General features: G+C 44.3%; 1 protein-coding gene and 1 long non-coding RNA gene across 15 annotated transcripts in view; one reads left to right on the forward strand and one right to left on the reverse strand.

Annotated features, from left to right (window-relative positions):
* Window positions 1-22,404, forward strand: part of ZBTB20 (zinc finger and BTB domain containing 20) — a 504,516-nt gene that overhangs the window by 405,758 nt on the left and 76,354 nt on the right. For 2 of the 14 annotated variants that reach the window (XM_079973666.1, XM_079973667.1), the window contains exon 9: window positions 4,821-4,918. The exons of the other annotated variants lie outside the window; for them this stretch is intronic. The gene's annotated coding sequence lies outside the window, so the exon portion shown is untranslated. The remainder of the gene's footprint in view (window positions 1-4,820; window positions 4,919-22,404) is intronic. 14 annotated transcript variants of the gene reach the window in all.
* LOC307215228 overlaps window positions 1-22,404 on the reverse strand; it is a 55,143-nt gene that overhangs the window by 18,607 nt on the left and 14,132 nt on the right. The gene's annotated exons all lie outside the window — the stretch shown is intronic.

Genomic DNA, 22,404 nt, shown 5'->3' on the forward strand with positions numbered 1-22,404 from the left:
ATTGTGAGCTACTGAGCTATGTAAACTAAAACTTCCCATAAATTCACCAATAAACTAAAGACTGTGCCTCTATTGTCTGCCTTTTAGCAGATTGTTATACACCACAATTCCCTAAGAGGTCTATGCAGTATAGGTCCTGCTTTATAGCTTCACAGAGATAGATAGTAGTGTTCAAAATTAGCACTTCATGTATGCTAATCAGCCTGCTTAACACTGTCCAGTTCTAGAACAATGAATCAATGTTCACAAACAGAATAGTACGGAACAAGTGATGAGAGTGCCTTTAAGGATCAGAGCAGATAGCAGCCAGGAAGCATCAGGTCTGCTGAAGTGATAGTCTCCTAACATCTAACAATAATATATTGATAGTGCCCTGCACCCCACCCCAGTTCTATCTGTTATTTGACAGTCTGAATCTGGATCGCTCTATAAGATTTAGTCCATAAAATGCATAACACATTGCAGATGTAATGTTATTAAGAAAAAATTCTTCGGATGAAGAACACATTATTGCATTTATGTCTTGCCTTTCCGACAAGTGGCTCATGGCAACCTACTGGTTCTCCCCTTCCTGATTTTATCATCACAATAATCCTGTAAGGTAGGTTAGGCATAGATAGGTGGGAATTTGAACCTGTCTACCTAGTCCTAGTCAAACACTCCAGTCACTATACCAAACTGGTGCTTGAGAAACAGCAGGAAGGTTAATCAGGTGGAAAGAAGTCTAGTTGTAAATCCCAGTAAGGAGTAGATAACACACTTCCCATACTCATTTTAGAAGAGATGTGCTTTTTGTGTTTTCAGATTTTTTTTGGCACCAGTTTTGTCTTTCTGGTCTGGCAGCTGAAAAGAGGAAATGAAGTGGATGGGGGGAGGCTCTGGGCTAACCATGATCAGCAGTCACACTGTAAATGTCTATCCAATCAAGGAGGGCACAACAACCACAGAGGTCTCACTTTGCTCTGCAAATTGTGGCGTCTCGGTGCTTACAGGCAGCGTGCTTTCTGTCAATCAGTCTGTGACAGATAACACTTGGCTCCACGAGTACTTAATTCCCTCCATGCTCAGTGTGAACTGAACAGAGTAGAAAATCAGTGTCAAGTAAAGGTGAGAAAGCGGGACGGAGAATTTATCCTAATAAATGAAAAGCTAGATGTAAACATAAACACTCTGGCCAAATGCTTAGAAGTTGCAGTGATGTGGTGTGACATGGAAGAGCCTGTGATTGACTTAAAGACTGACATAAATAAAATGACATGATAAAAAAATTACAGGGAGAGGATATTCTTGTAAGGAAAACAAATCTGACCCTGGAAAACCAGAATGGAATTAAGTTTTGAAACAATATAAGAATGAACAAGAGAAATAATATGCCTATGCAGACTACTGATAAAGCATCCTGGTGGAGTAGAATTGGAGAAAGGAAAAAGACTTGACTTGGTGCAGTTTTGCAAGCAAAGGAAAGGCAGGCTTGGTGCCATAATGTGTTCCCTATCCATAAACACATCCCAAAGGGTGTATGATCTACCCCTGATGTAGATCCAACCATGTGTGCAACTGCAAATATGTGACAGGAGGTGGGGTTAGTATAGAGGTGGACTTAGGACAGTGCGACTGGTTCACTTGTACTGGGCGCCAAGCTGAGAGTGTGCCACAGGGGGCACTGCAATAATGATAAACAACGGAAGGCAAGAGGTGGGGGGCGGGGGTCTGAATTTGGCATCCCACAGGGTGCTGCTGAAATTCTAAAGCCAAAAGTCTGCCTCTGGTTTGTAGGTAAACTTTAGAAGACGAACAGCAACAGTGGGGAATCTGTTGAAGGTTCTTGCTGCTTCTAGGAAACCTTTACACCAGAAGAAAATTACTTAGCCTTTGTTAATCAAGTAGAGAGCTCAGGCAATGGTCTAGCCGAGCATTTTTCAGGGGGAAGAACAATTTATTTAACAACCTAGAATTGTATTGGCATAAATTGGCACTACTACATGTGCCACATAATGCCTGTTCCGCTTACGTTTTAACGTATGGTTTTGAATTTTTCTTGGTTTTATTATTTTATCTTTTTGTAAACCACTTTGAGGAGGGTTGTTTGTTTGTTTTTTGGTACAATCAAGCGGTGTATATGTTTTATTAAATAAATAAATGAGGTTTTTAATGAGAAACTGGCAAGGACAGGAGATAAGTAAGCATGGTGGTTTGCATCTGTCTAGAAATAATCCGCAGAAGCTCCTTGGAAAGAAATCACTATATGCATGTACATCTGCATAAGAAAGTGGAAGCTGTGAACGTGGTTGCATATGTCACTTGCTACGGATTTATGTGCAAAAATAAATAAAATCTAAGCTTGAGCAGTTTTGGTCGGAGCCTATAACATGTAGACATGCTTCTATATTTACCTATACCTTCTTACCTACTCTTAAGAGCCTGATCCTATGAGCTGCTGCAGTAACAATAATTCATAGAATCAGGTAGTAGTTCCTCATAGAGACATATTCTTTCCTATTAGGATTATTTATTAGATTTCTTACCCACCCTTCACCATAAGGTCCCAGGATGGCATATAACCTTGCTAATATGCAATATTATGACTGGTTAAAATGATTTACAATTTCCTAGTACCAGTGCTTGTACACAAGCAACCATTGGGGCCACTGTGTCAAAACGCTTCCTCACCCTTCCTGGCACAACTGTGCTGGCGTAAATTCCTCTGATGAGGTCAGTCACAGCTAGGAGTCCTCATCCAAAGCATGTCTGGGTGTTGTGCATTTTATATACTGAGAGGTTCTCCAGGTTTTCATTTCAAAGCATGCGCCCACCACATTGCAGTGTTCGCAGGATAGTTCTGCAAGTTCCAGTGCAAAGGCAGTAAGTCTTGATGTAATGATGTGGATTTGGAGAGAGTGCTACTACAAGATGGGTGGCTTTGTTGGGCGGTACAAGGGACTACTAAAACTAGTTCTCCTTTTTTGAAAAAAGGTTGGCTCTGATCACAAGAAATTCAGTGTGTAGCCCGCAAAGAGGAGATTTGTATGGGAGTTGTAGCTGACTAGTCTCAAGGCAACATCTAAAAAAGTCCATTGTCGGCTTTCCTTCAGTAGAAAGGTCAGCTAAATTATCAAGACAAACTCTGAAGACTGCAGGCTTGAAACTGGGCCTTCAGATTAATCTGTTTTGGCTCCTGTGCAAATTCCCTCTTTGAAAAACGGAGCATTAGTACTTGGGTCACAACATGGCATGAACAGTGATAGGTGGGTTGGGACTTGTCCCTTGAAATCAATGATGTTATATGGAGACTATTCAGTAGGTGCTAGGCGAAAGTACATTTTATACACCTTTGCCAAATCAGATTGGCCTTAAGGCTGGTAAAAGAATAGCAGTTTCACAACAATGAATTGCTGGGGAAATGTGCTACCTTTTGAAAATGTGATATCTTTAGAAGTATTTCCTTAAGAGAAGGCATTTAGGTCTGGCACACAAAATGAACATTGTGCTATAAACTAGAAAGGCCGTAAGTGGTTTGCCTAGGTTTTAAAATGACAAAACAGCCTGTCCTTTCCTTACTTAGCATGGTTAAAAAGGTAAAGGTACCCCTGCCTGTACGGGCCAGTCATGACAGACTCTAGGGTTGTGCGCTCATCTCACTCTAGAGGCTGGGAGCCAGCGCTATCCGCAGACACTTCCAGGTCACGTGGCCAGCGTGACGAAGCTGCTCTGGTGAACTGGCACCAGAGCAGCACACGGAAACGCCGTTTACCTTCCCGCTATAAAGCGGTACCTATTTATCTACTTGCACTTAAGGGTGCTTTCAAACTGCTAGGTGGGCAGGAGCTGGGACCGAACGGCGGGAGCTCACCTCGCCGCGGGGATTCGAACCGCCGACCATGCGAATAAATAAATAAATAAAGTTGTATGTGAACACTAGCAGGAAGTGCCCCAAACTGCCCAGGATTTTTTAAGAAACCAAACAATATTGTGATTGTATAATTGTATGAGTTTGGGCCTGTCATACCAAAAATTAGGTGAATTCAAACCAAAGTCACATTTCGGTTCAGCATCTTGAATCAAAATGGTGCCTGGCATCCAAATGTCAACAAAAACTGCCCCCACCACAGGAACCCTTGTGCCAGGCTTGGCGATGATATCTCAAAAGGCAGCTGGATCTATGCCAAAAAGCAGGCTAAGTCACACCAAAGTGATGTTTCAGTTCATGGTCTTGATTCAATGTCCAAATATTGACAGACACACCTCCCCCTGCCACCTTGAAAAGACTTGTGCTGAGTTTGGCAACAATAGCTCAAGTAGTATCCCAACCTATAGATAAAAAAACAGACAGACAAATCACTTTTTTAAAGAAATATGGTAGATGTAAGTGGACCTTTGCTATAGCAGGCTCCTTAGTTCAGAACTCTCCCTGCAATTATTAATCATTGTTGATAACAATAGAATGAATATTATGTTTTTTATGGAATTCTGTATGGGATTCTCACTGTTATAGCACTGTTGATGAAAGAAGCTACATTAGCAAAAGAATTTTTTTATGAGCAAATACTAAAGCACAGGAACTTTGTCCCATACTAGATCCATATTCCCACACTCTGAATTAATTTGCCCTTTTAAAATACAAATGTCTGCTGAAACATAAGACAGTTGAAAGCCTTTCTATATTTACCAGAAGTTATGTAAATTTCAACGTAGATCAAAATTTGACTATAAATTTGGCTATATATAATTTCCTTAGAAATAATTGGCTTGCTGGACTAGATAATGCACGCTTAACAATGGTTCATCCACTGAAACAAAATCGTACGTTTATCTGCTTCTAGTCCTGCACAGAAGATCTGGAACTTGACAGAAAGGGAAGCAGCAGTGCAAGGGATGATCTGTGTGTGAATTGACCGACTCCAAAGTACTATTCTGGGAGGTGTGAAGGAGGTGAAATTGTTCTCTAGTCGGGCAGAAAATACCTTTGGACCATGAAAAGCACTCTAGGTGGGGGAAAGTGCATGAAAAGTGTGTCAAAATGAGAGTTATGAACAGAGTCAATACAAAACCATGGGTAAAATCTGTTCAATTTAATGGAACATTAATTTGACATTCTGGACTGGATATTTCATAGGGCTTTTATTGAGAAGTGCAACTCAGGAGTGGGCCAGACCAATTTAGACATTTTAGTGATATTTTTAAAGAAACGCCAATAAATTCCCACTCCGCTACCATTCTTTCTGCATTAAAATGCTAGTTTCAGATTCAGACTTTGCATGCATGTGATACAAGTTGTCATTTATTTATGAAATTTCTAGCTTGTTCTTCATTAAAATAATTCCAGAGTTGGGTACAATATAATAAAATAATAACACCAAAAGTATATAAAAACCAATATGGTACAGCAGTAGTAACAAGCAGCGAAGGCAAGCTTGTCTATTTCCACCAATGAAGACCTTGGCAAATAAATATACTTTTAACTGACACTGGAAACCATCATAGCACCAGTCAAACCTGGGAGGGCATTCTGTTATTGGAGTGCCATTATTGACCATGCCCTCTCATGTGTTATTGTACAGTGGATGTTCAGCAGATGCTGTATAGTTAAGGGGGCATCGCTGTCTGATTATAACATATGGGCAGATCTTGAGACGTGTAGGACTTTATATGCCCAAACATGCACTTTTGCTCAGTAGCAAGTAGTGCTACTCCTTCAGAATGGGTATAATATGTTATTGGCAACTTGTCCAAGTTAACAGCCTACCCACCATGTTCTGCACTGACTGTAGCTTCCAAACCAAGCCGAAAGACAGCACCATGAAGAGCACATTGCAGTAATCCAGTCATGAAGTTACCAGTAAATGGATCATTTTGGCCAAGAACAGTCATAGGTAATGTACTGGCCAAAGTTGGTTAAGGTTAGTTTGTCTCTGTCAACAATAATGGATCTAGAAGTACCTCCAAACTCTGTGCCTGCTCCTAAAGGGGGAGTGCAGCCCCATCTAGAACAGTTTTCCACCCATCCACAGTTAGCTATGGGCAGCTGGGTTCTACAGTAAGCTCGCAACTTGGCGGGGGTTCCATTTCGGACACACCTAAAGCCAATTCTATCTGGCTTGCTCAGTAATTCATGTGAGTGATAATTAGAGAGCTGCAGCTTCCAGCACAGCCTCAAGGGCAGACTCACATGGAGTTTATTGCTGTAAAAACTATCAATGGCTACTAGTCCCAGTGGCTATATTCTACTCCACTTGTGGAATCGGCATGTTTCTGAATACTGGGAATCACAGGTAGGGAGAGCACTAAGGTTTTCTGCTTATGGGCTTCTGTTCTGGTTGGCCACCTGTGGGAATAGTGTTGGAATAGATGGGCTCTTCTTGTGTGCTTCTGAGTGCTGTTATGTATTCCTCTTTAGGGTGAAATTTGTACAGAACACAAGATTTCGGCTGTCTAGTTAAGTGATTTATTTTATTTAAATTTTGTTTCTTAGTTTGCTTTGCTTCTAGTACTAGGACTCACCAAAGGGCACAGGACTCCTATATGCCTAGATTTGTGTTTATTATTGTTGTTATTCGCCTGTTTCCACATTTCCTTTCTCAAGCTTACAAGTTGATTTTGTGTGCACATGAAACTTGCTTCTTGGGAAAACTCAACTAGAAACTGCAGGAAAGGGCAACCTCTGGAATTCTTTACTATTGGACTTCCTCCTGCTGGACCGAGGGGATTATTATCTGTTCTGAACTGGCATCTAATAAGTTGAGGAAGACAACCAACAGATAAGACGAAGGGACCCAGCTGTTTTCATCTAGCCATGGAGAGAGATGTACAGTATTGCCCCAGGCCAAGCAGGAAAAACATTTTTTAACTAATTGGTTGCATTTGGCTTTTATTTTTAGATGTAGTGTTGTGGTAACCATAATATCAGCATTTGGTATTTTTCAAAGTATGTTGCAAATTCTGTTAAATTGTCTTTGTTTAAATCCCTTTCTGTTCTCATTGAAAGGATTGCCTTTCTGACAAGAGTAGTAGCACTTTAGAACACTCTCATATCATTTTGTAGTATTAAATAAATATATATATGGATAAAAATGAAAAATAGAAATCAGGTTCTGATAATTTTACTTCTGTATGTTCATTGCTTTGTAGTAGAATATCAATCTGCCTTAAAGTTTCATACCCAGAACAGAAAGATCTCTGCTATTGATTACCAACAGGACAAGCTTTTTCCTTTGACAGGATACCTGTGTTTCTGCCCAGTTCTGCTATAGTCTCAACCCTTTGCCATTTCTGCTTTTCTAAACTGCACTTTGAAAAATATTCAACTGAAATTAGAGTGGCTGCTCTAAATATTTCTCATATCTGAAAGGGAATATTATATATCAGTTAGCCAGGAAGTTACAGGATTTGGTATTTATGAAGGCACTTATGCTTCCATAAATAATTTCATTAATTGAAAATGCAATGCTGCTTCCTGTTTTCCAAGGGATGTCTGGAATTCTAGTGGTATTTCATGTAAGGTTGTTGAAGAAGTTTGCATACTTTTTGTTGAAATGGGGAGAATGTACAGTCATGCCTAGTCTATAAGATTGATTTGTAACCAACAAAGGAAATGTCTACTTATGAGACACAAATCAATGTAACCAGGCTGTGAAAGTGCAGACAGAGATGTGAGAAAATTATTTGATCATTAGTCTTTCTTGAAAAAGAAAGGGGACCAAATTCTTACCTCATTTGCATGGATACCTTTCTACTAAAATCAATCGGGCATATGCCTACATACCCAAGAAGAGAATTTAGCTCTGATTCTAGGAGATTTCAAAATAATGTATATTAGAAAAGGGTTGCACTGACTTCAGTTTTGTGCAGTCTACTTTTACTTTTTCGGGACTCGCCAAGGGTTATTCACGTTTTAAGTATACAAAGCAAGAGAGCGTTGCCAAGTTTGTGTTAATCTGTGCTATGTTGTCCTGAGTATGTACTCTTGCTTAACAATATGACAAATGCTTTGCCATCTCAGAGCAAGGTACAGGTCGTATGGAACCATGACACTAGGTGGTCAGATGGAAATTGGCCATTGGTTGGCCATTTGAACTAAATGAAAAGTTCAGCATTTTCTGAGGGAAAGTTCAGTAAACGGTGTGTGAGGCGTTTTTTGATCTCAGATATGAGCCCGTGTTACTTCATAACTATTGGTGCCATAGTGTGTCTGTTCTCTAAATATAGAATTCTGTCATTTTATGACGAACTCACTGTATGTGAAAATATCTATTTTTCACATTTGGTATTAAAATGACATGTGTGAATGTTGTTACTGTGGGGTAAAATGCAGAAAATAATTTAATGTACATTCCTAGCCAATGTAGGTTTTATATTTGCTTGGTTCAAATTTAAATCAATTTAATCCTCAAGTGTGTAAAAGTCCTTACATTTCTTTCTAATCTGATCTGGAAATATTATTTGATGCCTAAAGGCTTATCTTCACATGTGACTATATCAATTCTATTCATTTCATATGTTTCTTTTTGTGTTTGCTTTGCTTTTCTGTGCATTCCTGTAGCTAGGTATGTCAACATAGGTGCATTTGTTCAAAAATTCCTCAGTTTGTTCCACTACCTTTCCTTTAAGAAAAGTATTGTTATTGCAATGGCTCATCAGAAAAAGCAAAATATGCAATTCCTTTACACTACTTCCAAAATATAAGTATAGTCCCCAACACTTAATTTTTGTTGTATATTTCTCACATTGCTTTATCACATAATCTGGTGAATTAGTTAGGAGGGAGATGGACATACGTGGCTTAATTATTTAATATTTATGTGCACTGGTTTGGTTCGGTTGTGGCAAGTTTACTCTTCTTCTATACCAGTCCATGGATCAGTTTAGGCACATATTACTAGGTTAACAAGGCTGGCACAAACAAGGCCTCCTTATTTCACCTAGATTTTTAAACAATTAATAGCAGTTTCTTGAAGCAATTGGGCTCACATCCAACTCAGTTAAAATTACTGCTGTATATATATTATATACCAGTCATACTGTTTTCATTATCTTTTCTTTTCTTTTCTTCTCTCTGTCTCTTTCCCTCTCTTGTGGTTGGTGAATGTTAGAACTGAGACAGAGCTATCCAAAGCACTTGCTCCCAAGTGTCAAACACAGAGAGTATTTACCCCTGGGTAAACTTTGTGTCATGATCTTTTAAGTTAAGAATCTTTGTGTCAAAAATTGCTGTTATATAATACATGTTGTCGTCTGGAGTGAGGCACAGTTGTGCATATTTATCTGGTTTACTTTGCAGTGCGTCATTTCAAGTGGTGGAAAACATAGTACGGGAAATTGTGTACTTATTTTTGTGACTTATGCAACTCCCAAGTAGAATATGTTCTTGACACCAGATGGTAAAGTGGAATAAGTTGCAAGTTTCGTTTTCCAGATGCAGTGATGTTTCTTGCCTACTTGAAGTCAGTTCAGTCGGCTTTGCAAACTTTCGTCCAAAGTTTTGTTTTGACTTATTGCCGTGCAGCTTTCAAGACTATTTGCAGAACTCGCAACTGAAACAAGAAATAGAGGATCCTAGGTTGGGGCTGAATTAAAGATTACACTACATATGTTGTAGTGCAGAGCCGGGGTACCTCCTGCCACGCAACTATCTAATGTAATTAATTAGAATGCTGCCATGGAGAAAGCTGTGGGCCTCATTAAAATTTCCCCACATCTAAGAACACATGTTTAGAACAGGATGGCATTTCCTTTTTCATATGATAGGGAAGCTATATTTGAGGGTTTGGGAAAAAAAAGTAATTGGAACAGAATAATTGTATGCAGAAAAGAGGAAAGGATGTCTGTGTCCCTGTCTCCATGCTATCTCTTTCTGGTTCTGGGATTTTAGGTATTGGGACTATAAAGGTAAAGGGACCCCTGACCATTAGGTCTAGGCGCGGATGACTCTGGGGTTGCGGCGCTCATCTCACTTTATTTGCTGAGGGAGCTGGCGTACAGCTTCTGGGTCATGTCGCCAGCATGACTAAGCCACCTCTGGAGAACCAGAGCAGTGCATGGAAACGCCATTCACCTTCCCGCCGGAGCGGTACCTCTTTATCTACCTGCACTTCGACATGCTTTCAAACTGCTAGGTTGGCAGGAGCAGGAACCGAGCAATAGGAGCTCACTCCGTCGCAGGGATTCGAACCGGCGACCTTCTGATCGGTAAGCCCTAGGCTCAGTGGTTTAGACCACAGCGCCACCGGCAGTAAATAAACAAAAGAGCTATGTGCACCCATAATATTATTCAATATTATGACCACAGCTTCTGGGTCATGTCGCCAGCATGACTAAGCCACCTCTGGAGAACCAGAGCAGTGCATGGAAACGCCATTCACCTTCCCGCCGGAGCGGTACCTCTTAATCTACCTGCACTTTGACATGCTTTCAAACTGCTAGGTTGGCAGGAGCAGGGACCGAGCAATGGGAGCTCACTCCGTCGCGGGGATTCGAACCGGCGACCTTCTGATCGGTAAGCCCTAGGCTCAGTGGTTTAGACCACAGCGCCACCGGCAGTAAATAAACAAAAGAGCTATGTGCACCTGTCAGGGAACTGCCATCGGAAAGACAGGAGGTGGAGGGGCTCTCAGAAGTCAGGAGAGACTCAGCAGCGGCGGAAGGCAGCAGCAGGGGGAGAGTGGGGGATCAGGGAGAGAGAGAGAGAGAGACGAAGGAATGGCTCAGGGAGTCTTCCAGCGATAACAGCGGAGAAGTCTCAGGTCCTCCCATAGGTACACCCACTCCTCGCCGGAAACTGTCGCGCCGAGAATCTAGACGACGCGTTTCCGTCAAGGAGCTTTTATGCTGGAGTAGATTCCGTAAACGCCCACTGTCGGATTCTGCCAGCGACTGAGGGAGCCATGCTTAAGGGCTCCGCTAAAAACAGAGCCTTGCTAAGTTGAGCAAACTCTGAGGTACTAAGCTTTACGCACAAGCAGCTCATCATCCCATCACAGCACCCATAATATTATTCAATAAAAGACTTCCGGCTCTGTGAAAAAGAATGTACCTATTAGTATATAAGAGAAACAATTTGAACCAAAAAAAAAATGCTGTGTTACAGGTGTGAACTCCTTTCAGCTCAACTTTGTTTGAAAAGCAGCATATTGTATATGAAATCAACTCAAAAAAGAACTGTCATGTCCTCAAGAGTTCTGCATTAATTTAGAGTGTGCAGTACCGTGTATGTTTGCTCAAAGGTAAATCTTACTTGTGGGTAAGTGCCGCTGTATTCATGGGCTTGACATATTCAATGCATAGGAATGGAAAACAATTTGACAATGTGAAGGTAGCATTAGTTAAGTAACTTGGAGACCTTTGTGTAGCAAGTGACTAACCAGTCTTCTTGTTCATCTTCTTTTAAAAAATTCCCCATAGCTCAAAATATGATAGTATATAGTCTTATCCTTTGCTTCTGCGGAGTGTAAGGCAGAGCTATAAAAATGTTACCATTACTTTCTTCGGTGAGGCACTGAAAGTCATATGAGACAGCATATACAGTATGTATGTCTGGGAGGAAGGCAGATTTTGTACCTGAAAATGTCTTGCTATTATTAGATGTTCAGTTACCAGGGGGTATGTAAGACAACTGAAGCTCTGTTTTTAACAGAGACATTATTCATGCTACTTGTAACAGTAACCACCTCCAAATGAAACACAGACAAAAGTCTGGAGAAATCAATGTCAGCGGAGTACAGCCATTCTCCTGATACCTTCTGCCTCTCATGTAGAGCTCTCGGGTTATTGAGACTGGAGATTACTTCTAATTCTGGATCTCTTGAAGTCTTCAAAACTCAATAAAATGATGCATCTCTCACTGGCTTTCTGTTGGAGAGATTCTGTCTGCAGGAGCTGCAGCTATAGATTGAAGTCAGTTCTTTTAACATTAGTCCTTTGTTACAAAAAGTGAGGCTGAAGCAGAATTATAAATGCTGGGTGATACCCAACTAATACATACTTAGAGTAGACACATGGTTTTCAGTGGGTCTACTCTACTCGTGAGTTTGACAGATCTCCACCGTTGGAGGCAATATGTTTCTGAACACCAGTTGTTGGAAAGCGTAGGAGGGGATAGGGCTGTTGTGTACATCTCCTTGTGAGATTCCCAAAGACACTGTGGCCACTGTAAGAACAGGATCCTGGGCCACATGGGCCAATGGCCTGATCCAGCAGGCTTTTCTTATATTACCAACTGTGTATTTTCAGTTAGTGCTGTGGTGAGAGACTGTAGTCAGAATAACAAGTAACTCTTCTATAGTTAGTATATTTTACATACTTTTGCTAACAGCTGTTCATATCTGGAGTAGCTTTGAAAATCCTTCACAATAAAGTAGTTTGTTTATAACTTCTAGAGCAGTGAGTTTTTCTAGTCAGTACCCCTGAATATTTCCCTGTAATTAACTTGGTTGAAATGTGAGGTTTAGATTAGAGTGACCTGTTAGATCTACACAACAAGTGAATTTGCACCTAACCCGATATAAAGATCTACATTGGGATCTGCCGCCTGTGATGGTCACTTCACCTTGCCTCATGGGTGGGCCATCCCGGTCTGATGGTTTGGGAACGAAAAGTTGTGTGATGTGAAGCAACAGGTTCTTCTTCACTCCTAACTGTGGATCCTGAGAATAAAGAGAAGGTTTGCTAGGCATACAAGAATGTAATTTTGCATAAAGTTTGCATATATATATATGTTGATGTAATATAAGTTGGATTGTGAACAACAATCCAATTCACAATAATGTGAATAACAACTGATAATTTCTCCAGGAAGAGGAAATTGTGCAAATTTCCTGGTGTGTGTGTGTATAATCCCCAAGAGGCTTTGAGGAATGTGCATATCTCAACTTTATTTTGTATAATCATGGGCAGTATGCACATCTTCTGGTTAATAGGTCAGTAGGTCTTGAGAACTGTGCATATGTCACAATTATTTTGTACATTCTCTGGGTGAAACACCTGGAGTACTTCAAAATAATCTGCTCATAATTTTCATCCATCTCTTATGCAGTGAAGATAATCTCTATGTAACAGAGAATATGCAGAAAGCAGCATTATATGAAGGAATTTTGTATTGACTGCTTGACATATTATCTCTGCAAGTTATGTTGAGGAATAGTCATAAATAACCAGGAGCACCCAGCAGGGAGGTTGTTCATATAGTTCAGTAGTAGCAAATAGTTTGCAAACTATTTGCTGAATACTGGAGCTAAGGGCCAAGTTACATTGGGGGGGTGCATACGCTAAAGCTGGCAAGTTTCATTGGAAAAGTAGGCATGTGAAGCACTAAATTGGAATGTGCTCCTGATCCAAATCAGGGCCCCGCACGGTTCCCACCAAAACTGCTTCCCTGGCTGCTACTTTCCCCCAAAGTGCAGATGCTACAAGCAGCATCTTTAGGAGCAAATAGCAGACATGGGGATCTTGTGTTGTTGTTGGAGGAGGAAATGGGCCTGGGGTCCCAATCCAGATTTGAAGCATGTTCTAGATGGGGGCCCCATAGTTGTTTTCCCTTTACAATTAAAATAGCACACGTTTTAAAAAGCGTGAATAACATAATGTGTAGTTTGGCCCTAAGATGCTGTTGAAATTGAGATAGCAGCAAAGTATCAGTAAATTGAACTAGTTTTCAGAAAATAGACCCGTCATTTTCTTCTAATGTTGTTTTTGTTGTTGTTTTCTGCTTCTTGAAAAATAATGTCCTCTTCTCATGCTTCAGTTGACATATCTGTGATTTTGAACAGATTTGGAAAAATCACCAATATTTTGACAGGGTTCCTTGGCAATGAAATGTTCCTAAAACTCATTTGTCATAACTAGCCAAAGCAATGGATTGGATGGATACATTGTTGTGACACAGCCAATTTCTCCTCATTTTCACAATCTTTGGTGATTTTAGGTGGTGGCAACTCTCCTTCTAGTAGCAGCAGCTCTTTGTGGAATTTGTGCTATTTCTGCATGAAGAAGTTTCATTCTCTGCCCTTGGGACACTTTACCAAAGTGCTCTCTCTGTATTAAAGCAGCTGCACATGGACCACACATGGATCAGCCAACAGGGACTGCAATCTATTGTCTGCCTGCTCAGCCAGAGGGTGACTTAGAACTTTTCAGCTAATCTGAAGTGTGAATAATCTTTTTTTTTTAAGAAGTAAAGAACCATTACCTAGTCATTAGTTGGGTCATATTTTCCTGCAAGGAGGACAAACAGGAAGATTGAGTCTTAAACTAGAACCCTTCTCTGATCAACCAAACCCTCTGAATGATGAGCTTTCTCAAGATCTCAAGTAAAGAGCATATCATGCTCTTATGAATTCTTTTCTTCCAAGCCTATTGCTTAGTCTAACTGGCCTTGTTTACTAACAGTTGGAAACATGCCACTTCAGTGCCTATTGCTATCTAGGAATCTCAAGTCATGTGCTGTTTCATCTTTGGACCTGGCCTCTGATCCTGCCTGACCCTTTCATCCTTGGTGTTATGGCCCTAATCCTTCTCCGGTTTGATATGCACTTGGATTACGTCTGCCTTCCTTCCTGCAAGGTCTGATTCCTCTGGCTTTTCACCCCTTCACCTACATTTATAAATGAATGCTCACCCAGCTATTGGAAATGCCTTAGTAACATTAATAACAGATTGCATCATAGGGTATTAAAGGAACTTGGAGATGTGATCTCAGATTATCTGTCATAGTTTTCTTTTCTTTCTTTTTTTGGAAAATGAGTGAAGTGCCACAAGATTCAAGGCAGACAAATGTCCCCAACTTTTAAAAGGGAATGGGGAAGAGGATCCAGGCAACTATGCACTGGTCAGCTTGACATCCATACTTGGAAAGGTTCCAGGACAGATAATTAAGCAGCAAATTTGTGAGGGTTTTTTTTTGGGGGGGGGAGCAGAACACTTTGATCACAAAGAGCCAGCATAGGCTTCTCAAGAACAACTCGTGGCAGACCAACCTTATCCCTTCAATTTTTATACAATTACTAGCCTTCTAGAGTGACATAGATGCAGTATATCTAGATTTTAGCAAGACATTTGGCATGTTTTCCCCATGATCTTCTTATCAGCAAGCTGATAAAATGTGGACTTAATGATAGTACTTGTCATCAGTGCCGGAGGGAGAGAGCAAAAGCCAGAGGGATCATAGAGAGCGTCCAGGGATCGAGAGAAGCAGCCCATCTTCTGGGGAAGGAAATCAGCATAGCACCAGTGGAGGGGGGGCAGGAGGCTGAAGTGGCGAGGCGGTCCCATGATTCCTTGCCTGGGACCAGCGAGGAGAGTAGGGGTCCTCTGTTGCCCACGCCCTCTCTGCGCAGAAGGCTCCCACGCAGAGACAGTAGGAGGAGACTGGGCGTCAAAGAGCTTCTTTGCTGGAAGAAGTTTAAGAAACGCCCACTCACGGATTCTGCCAGCGACTGAGTCAGCCACGGGTGAGTGGCAGTCCGGACAGATAAGGTTTACTTTGGCAGCCCAGCCAGGTGTTTGCAACCAGCCAGGGAGATAGTTGCCTGCTTGCGCCCGAGCAACCCCTAGAAAACATTACAGCAATCCGTGAGTCCCTGACGTTGCTTGTGTGCAGCCCGGGGAAGGCAGCATGATGAGCCAGACAGGACCAGCCGGAGAGACAGGGCAAGAAGCCATGGTGCGAGGTCTGGTCGAGAGGAATCGAGACCTAGAGGCACATGTCGCTACGCTGTCAGCGTGGCTGGAGGAGAGGCAGGCTCAGGATGCGCAGGTCAGAGCCACCCCGATAGGGAGGAAGGTCCCTGGGCTGGTAAATAAGTTTGGAGGGAAGCCCCAGGACTACAATGCTTTCCGAACGGAAATTCAATATGCTTTGGAATTACAAAAGAATGACTTTCCTGATACATGGAGAGGGTGGCGTACATTATTGGACATCTCCCGTATGGGGTGCGGGAATGGATCAGACTCTTGATGGCGATGGGGAATGATGCATTAAAAGACCTTAAAAAAAATTATCAGGCAGTGGACGCGATGTTCTCCAGCGAGGTGGAGCAAAGTGTGACCCGGAGGGAGCTGCTGGGGTGCAAGCAGGGAAGCCTGTCCGTCAGAAGCTACTGGTCGCGTTTTGCGATGTTAGTGCACAAGCTCAGGTGGGACCTAGATTCTGAACCCGTGCAAACGCTGTTTGAGGCAGGTTTGAATCCCGAAGTGAAAGACGAGTTGCCCCGCCCGCGGTCAATGGATGAGCTCACAAAGACTGTGCTTGCAATTGGCGTACGCCAGGAAGCACGGGCTCGAGATAAGGGGGGAGCATTTCCATGGCAACCGCATTCCTGAAATGCCGAGGGAGCCTTCCCAGGCGGCAGAGCCAATGGAAATCGATGGAGCGCGCGTGCGCGCGAAGTTTCAAACGTCAGTGAGGTCAGGAAAAAGGAGGGGAAGGAGTGGAAAACTACCAAGAAGTGTTTCCTCTGTCAGCGGCCAGGACATTTTGCGAAGGTCTGTCCCCAACGAAAGGCTTGGCAAGGCATGATGGGGACAGCAGGCCATGACGAAGAGGAGGAGAAGGGTCCGGTGCAGGGAAACGAGAAAGCCTGGCTGCCGACCAGCAGGGGCAGCAGCCAGGCCAGCGACCAGTAGAAGTGCCCCAGCCTGACCCTCCCAAGGCAGCCATAGCCATTGAAGTGGTTCTAGAACTCCCAAATTGGCACCCAGTCAAGGTGAATGGGCTGCTGGATTCTGGGTCCTCGTGTAACTTCTTCAGCAGAGACTTCGCTCTGGCGCACCAACTCCACCTGTTGCCACTAGATTTCCCCTTGCAGGTGACCACCATTAATGGCAGGGAGCTACTGGGGAGGGGGGAGTGACACACCAGACACCGCCAATGCGGATGAGTGTTTCCAGGCACACGGAAACAATTGCCTTTCACGTGGCCACGCTGGCGGGACCCCCAATAATACTGGGAATGAGCTGGCTGGCACCACATGACCCAGTGGTGTCATGGCATCAGCGGTCGCTCACCTTTGGGTCAGCTTACTGCTTAGAACACTGCCTGGGAGGAAAGGAACCAAAATGACTGTGGCTAGGGTGGCTGGGGTGGCCCTGGAGGAGAAAGGGCGGATGCCATCGCAATATGCAGATTTAAAGGAGGTCTTCAGCGAGAGAGAGGCTGACAGACTGCCCCCCCACAGACCATATGACTGCCAAATCAACCTGCTTCCGGGGGCCCAGTTACCGGTGGGTAAGCTGTACGCCATGTCCGACTGGGAGATGCAGGAGTTGAGGCAGTTTATTGACAAGAACTTGAAGATGGGTTTTATAAGGGAATCTAAAGCGGTGGGGGGGGGAGTCCAGTGTTCTTTGTGGACAAAAAATCAACCAATGAGACCAGATTGGTGGTGGATTACTGCCGTTTGAATTTGGTGTCAGAACCCATGACTTTCCCAATGCCCAGAATTGACAATATTCTGACACGTGTGAGGCAGGGGAAGATTTTTACCAAGCTGGACCTAAGGGGGGCATACAATCTAATTAGAATAAGGGAGGGGGACGAATGGAAAATGACCATGTTCACCCACCTGGGGGCTTTTGAGTATTTAGTCATGCCATTTGGATTACAATCAGGATCCGCCTGCTTTCAATCCTTCATGCACCATGTGTTGGGGCCCCTGCTGTACAAGAATTGTGTGGCCTTTTTGGATGACATTTTAATTTACTCAGAGAATGAAGCGCAACACGTCAGAGACATCAGGGAGGTGCTACAGAGATTGAAGAAGCATCAGTTGTGGGTCAAGCTGGAAAAATGCCAATTCCACGCCAGGGAGGTCAAGTTCCTGGGGTACAGGTTGTCAGACAAAGGACTGGCTATGGACCCAGGCAAGGTGAAGGCAGTGCTGGAATGGAAGGCCCCCCAAAACAGAAAGGATATGCAGAGGTTCCTAGGCTTCAGCAACTTCTACAGGAAGTTCATAAAGAACTTCGCTCACTTGGCTGCACCCATAATGGATTGTCTTAGTAGCAAAAAGAAGTTCGCATGGACAGAGGATGCGCAGCAATCCTTTGAAAAATTGAAGAAGGCGTTCGCCTCGGAAGAGCAGCTCCTGCACGTGGACCCGGAGAAGCCCATGAGGCTGGAGACAGACGCATCCGACCGCGCGATTGGAGCAGTACTATTGCAACCCAGGTCCAAGGAAAACTGGAGGCCGTGTGCCTTTTTCTCTAGGAAGCTGAACAAGTCGGAGCAAAACTACACGGTGTATGACCGAGAACTGCTTGCGATTTACGCAGCATTTCGACAATGGAGACACCTTTTGATAGGGGCACGGCACAAGATCCAGGTCCGAACTGACCACAAGAACTTGGAATACTGGCGGACCGCGCAAGTGCTTAACCAGAGACAGATTAGATGGGCCCAGGAGTTCGCCAAGTTTTTCTTCGAGATACAATACGTGCCGGGAGGGGAAAATGTTAGGGCGGATGCACTCTCCAGGAAACCAGAATACATGGAGGGAGAAGGGCCTCCGGAGGCCAGGCACGTGTTCCCCGAGGACCAGTGGGTGTGTGGGGGAGTGTTGGTAAGGAGACGAGAGAGGCAGGGCTCACCAGAGACGATGAGTTTGCCCAGACCAAAATCAGGGAGCTCAGAGGTGGAAAGGAAGACAATGGGGGGTTTGAGGAAAAGGAAGGGCTACTGTAGTACAAGGGGGCGCTGTATGTACCAGGAGAGACATTGAGGGGCAAGATACTTAGGCAGCTCCATGACAGCCCAACAGCTGGGCACTTTGGACAACACAAGACCATGCTACTAGTCACCAGGCAGTTCTGGTGGCCAAAGGTAAGGGAAGACGTACGAGAATATGTACGAGGGTGCAACCAGTGCCAGAGGGCAAAGGGGGAAAGGACCGCCCCTGCAGGGTTGCTGGAACCCTTACCAACCCCGGAGAGGCTCTGGGAGGTGGTGTCCATTGATTTTCTGACAGACCTGCCCAAGTCAAGGGGAAAGACAGCGGTCATGGTAGTGGTCGATCTGCTGACTAAAATATGCCATTTCGTAGCTTGCTCGCATGCGGTGTCGGCAGAGGAGACAGCCAGGCTGTTTGTGGACCACATTTTTAGACTGCATGGAACCCCATTGAGGGTGATCTCTGATCATGGAAGACAATTTACCTCCTGGTTCTGGTGGAAACTCATGAGCTTGCTGCAGGTCAAGGTGAGCTTCTCGACGGCGAGGCACTCAGAAACCAGCGGACAGGCCGAAAGAGTGAACAGAATACTCCAGCAGTACCTACGCTGCTATGTCAGCGAGAGGCAGAACAATTGGGTAGAGAAACTAGCATTGGCTGAATTTGCGTACAATAACGCTGAACACATGTCCACGGAAATAAGCCCTTTTATGCCCAATTACGGGTGTCACCCCAGGGCCTTCCCAAGACGGGGGGAGGAAGGATGGAGTGTACCTGCGGCTGAGCAATTTGCTGAGGAAATGGAGGCTTTACACCAGCAACTCAGGCTGAACTTGGAAAGGGCCAAGGAAGTTTACAAGAGGCAGGCAGACAGGCACCGTCGGGAAGGGGAGGCCATACGAGTAGGGGACCGGGTGTGGTTGTCGTCCCAAGGGTTGCCCCTAAAAGGAGGGTGCAAAAAGTTGCAGCCTAGGCGACTGGGGCCCTTTGAGGTTATACAGCAGGTTAACCCAGGAGCATTTAAACTCAAGTTGCCTGACAGCATGAAGATACATCCGGTGTTCCATAGGTCCCTGCTTTCCCATCACAGGGAGGGGCAGGAATTCCCGGGAAGGGAGGGAGGTGTTCCCACCCACCCGCGGGTAGAGGAGAGGGAACACTGTAACAAAGCTACGGAAATACTCGATTCGAGGTGGCGAGGTCACCAGGTAGAGTACTTGGTAGCCTGGGAGGGAGAACCCAGGTCTGAAAACACTTGGGTCCCTGCTGAATCAATCACAGATGGGTATCTGGTGGAAGAGTTTCATGGTTTGTTCCCGGATAAGCCTAAACCATTAGCTAGATTCTGGGAGGAAGAATTTGGGCCCACTGACAACGAAGGGGACTTTGTGGGTTTTCCTGCCTCCGAAGAGGAGGGAGGGGAGGTGTCCGAGGGAGAAGAATCAGACTGGGAGGTTCAAACAGCTGGAAGAGATCCAAGGGGATGGGAGGCTGGTTTTGAATCCTCAGACAATAATGACAGTTCTTTCAGGGGATTCCCCACATCGTCGGTCAAAGAGAGAGAGGAGGATGTATCGGAAGATCGCGCCAGGGATGAGGGGGGTCCTGAGGAGGGGGTGGATGTCAGGGAACTGCCATCAGTGCTGGAGGGAGAGAGCAAAAGCCAGAGGGATCATAGAGAGCGTCCAGGGATCGAGAGAAGCAGCCCATCATCTGGGGAAGGAAATCAGCGTAGCACCAGTGGAGAGGGGGGCAGGAGGCTGAAGTGGCGAGGCAGTCCCATGATTCCTTGCCTGGGACCAGCGAGGAGAGTAGGGGTCCTCCGTTGCCCACGCCCTCTCTGCACAGAAGGCTCCCACGCAGAGACAGTAGGAGGAGACTGGGCGTCAAAGAGCTTCTTTGCTGGAAGAAGTTTAAGAAACGCCCACTCACGGATTCTGCCAGCGACTGAGTCAGCCACGGGTGAGTGGCGGTCCGGACAGATAAGGTTTACTTTGGCAGCCCAGCCAGGTGTTTGCACCCAGCCAGGTTGCGCACGAGCAACCCCTAGAAAACATTACAGTACTGTTACATAGATTTGTGGATGGTTGATTAACCATACCATACTTATCGAACTGGAGAGAAGTGATGTGGAGTATCATGAGATTCTGCCTTGGGTGCTCTTTAACATATTTATTAATGGCTAGAATGCCATGTCCTTAGAGGGCATAAAAAGTCCCAAGATTTGTCAGGGATTGATTTAACTTTATTAGTTACACAAATGAAAAAGTGCTTCGAGTATGTCCTGTATGTGAGGCTGTGGAATTCATAACTCTTTCACTTTGTAATTTGCTCCTTGTCGATCTTCTTTTTCTTCAGTGTATACTACCTGTGAGGCATGTTGATAGAAAACAGGAAGTGATTAATGCTCAGGGAGGTGTTTGGTTATTTTATATTTGGTTTGGTTGTATTTTACTTTCATTTATATTTGTCTACATACAAATCAATAAAAATGAAATAAAGGGAATGAAGGGGGTGCTCATAAAATTTGCAGATCGCACCAAATTATGTGGGGGCTTAGAATACAGAAACTGAAACTCAAGATGGTCTTAACAGAATGGAGAACCTGGCCAGTACTAGAAATGATTCTCAACCGAGATAATGTCAAGTGTTGCATTTAGGTAAAGGTAAAGGTAAAGGTACCCCTGCCCGTACGGGCCAGTCTTGACAGACTCTGGGGTTGTGCGCCCATCTCACTTAAGAGGCCAGGGGCCAGCGCTGTCCGGAGACACTTCCGGATCACGTGGCCAGCGTGACATCGCTGCTCTGGCGAGCCAGAGCCGCACACGGAAACGCCGTTTACCTTCCCGCTGGTAAGCGGTCCCTATTTATCTACTTGCACCCGGAGGTGCTTTCGAACTGCTAGGTTGGCAGGCGCTGGGACCGAGCAGCGGGAGCGCACCCCGCCGCAGGGATTCGAACCGCCGACCTTTCGATCGGCAAGTCCTAGGCGCTGAGGCTTTAACCCACAGCGCCACCTGCGTCCCGCATTGCATTTAGGTAGGGAGAATCAAATGCCCAGACACAGGATGGGTGACACCTTGCTTGGTAACAGTACCTGCAACAAGGATCATGAGTCAGCAGTGTGGTGTGGTAGCTAAAAAGTATAATGCAATTCTAGATTGCATCAACAGAAGTATAGGGTTGTATGCAACTTAGCACTAAGGTCAACAGAGATTTCTCCTTGTGCAATGGAATGTTCTCCCCCTCTCCCATGCACTCTCTAAATCTGTTTTGAAGCAAATTTGGGGAGGAGACGGGTTGGGATCCTGTTGCGCTAGTGCTAATCCTTGCGCTAGCACAACTGTTTTGCAGCTAAGTAAGGTTAGTCACTCAAAAGAGCTATTGTGGCTTATTGAGGTCAATCTGTGACGTGCATTGTAAAGGAAACGTTGTTGCTCCTTTCCATCTAAATGCCTTGAACTCTAGGAATTGTTAGGCAGCTAATACTATTGGACTACAGTCCTCGGAGCTCTCAGAGCACAGTTTACTGGGCTACTGATTATTCCAAGTGAGCTTTTAAATTCAGATCCATAGGTAGACTATGCCTAATGCTAACCCTCCAGTGCTGATGAGGGCTAGCCATGTAAAGGACACTGTTACTGAAATTGGGAATATAAAAGGTAAAGATCCGTAACTTTCTGAGCTAGCTAGTACAGTCCTTCAAAATCAATTTTTTAGGGAATAGAAAAACAATTTTCCAGAAGCTTCT

This window comes from Podarcis cretensis, assembly GCF_951804945.1.
Source record: "Podarcis cretensis genome assembly, chromosome: 4".
Classification (NCBI taxonomy): Eukaryota; Metazoa; Chordata; class Lepidosauria; order Squamata; family Lacertidae; genus Podarcis; species Podarcis cretensis.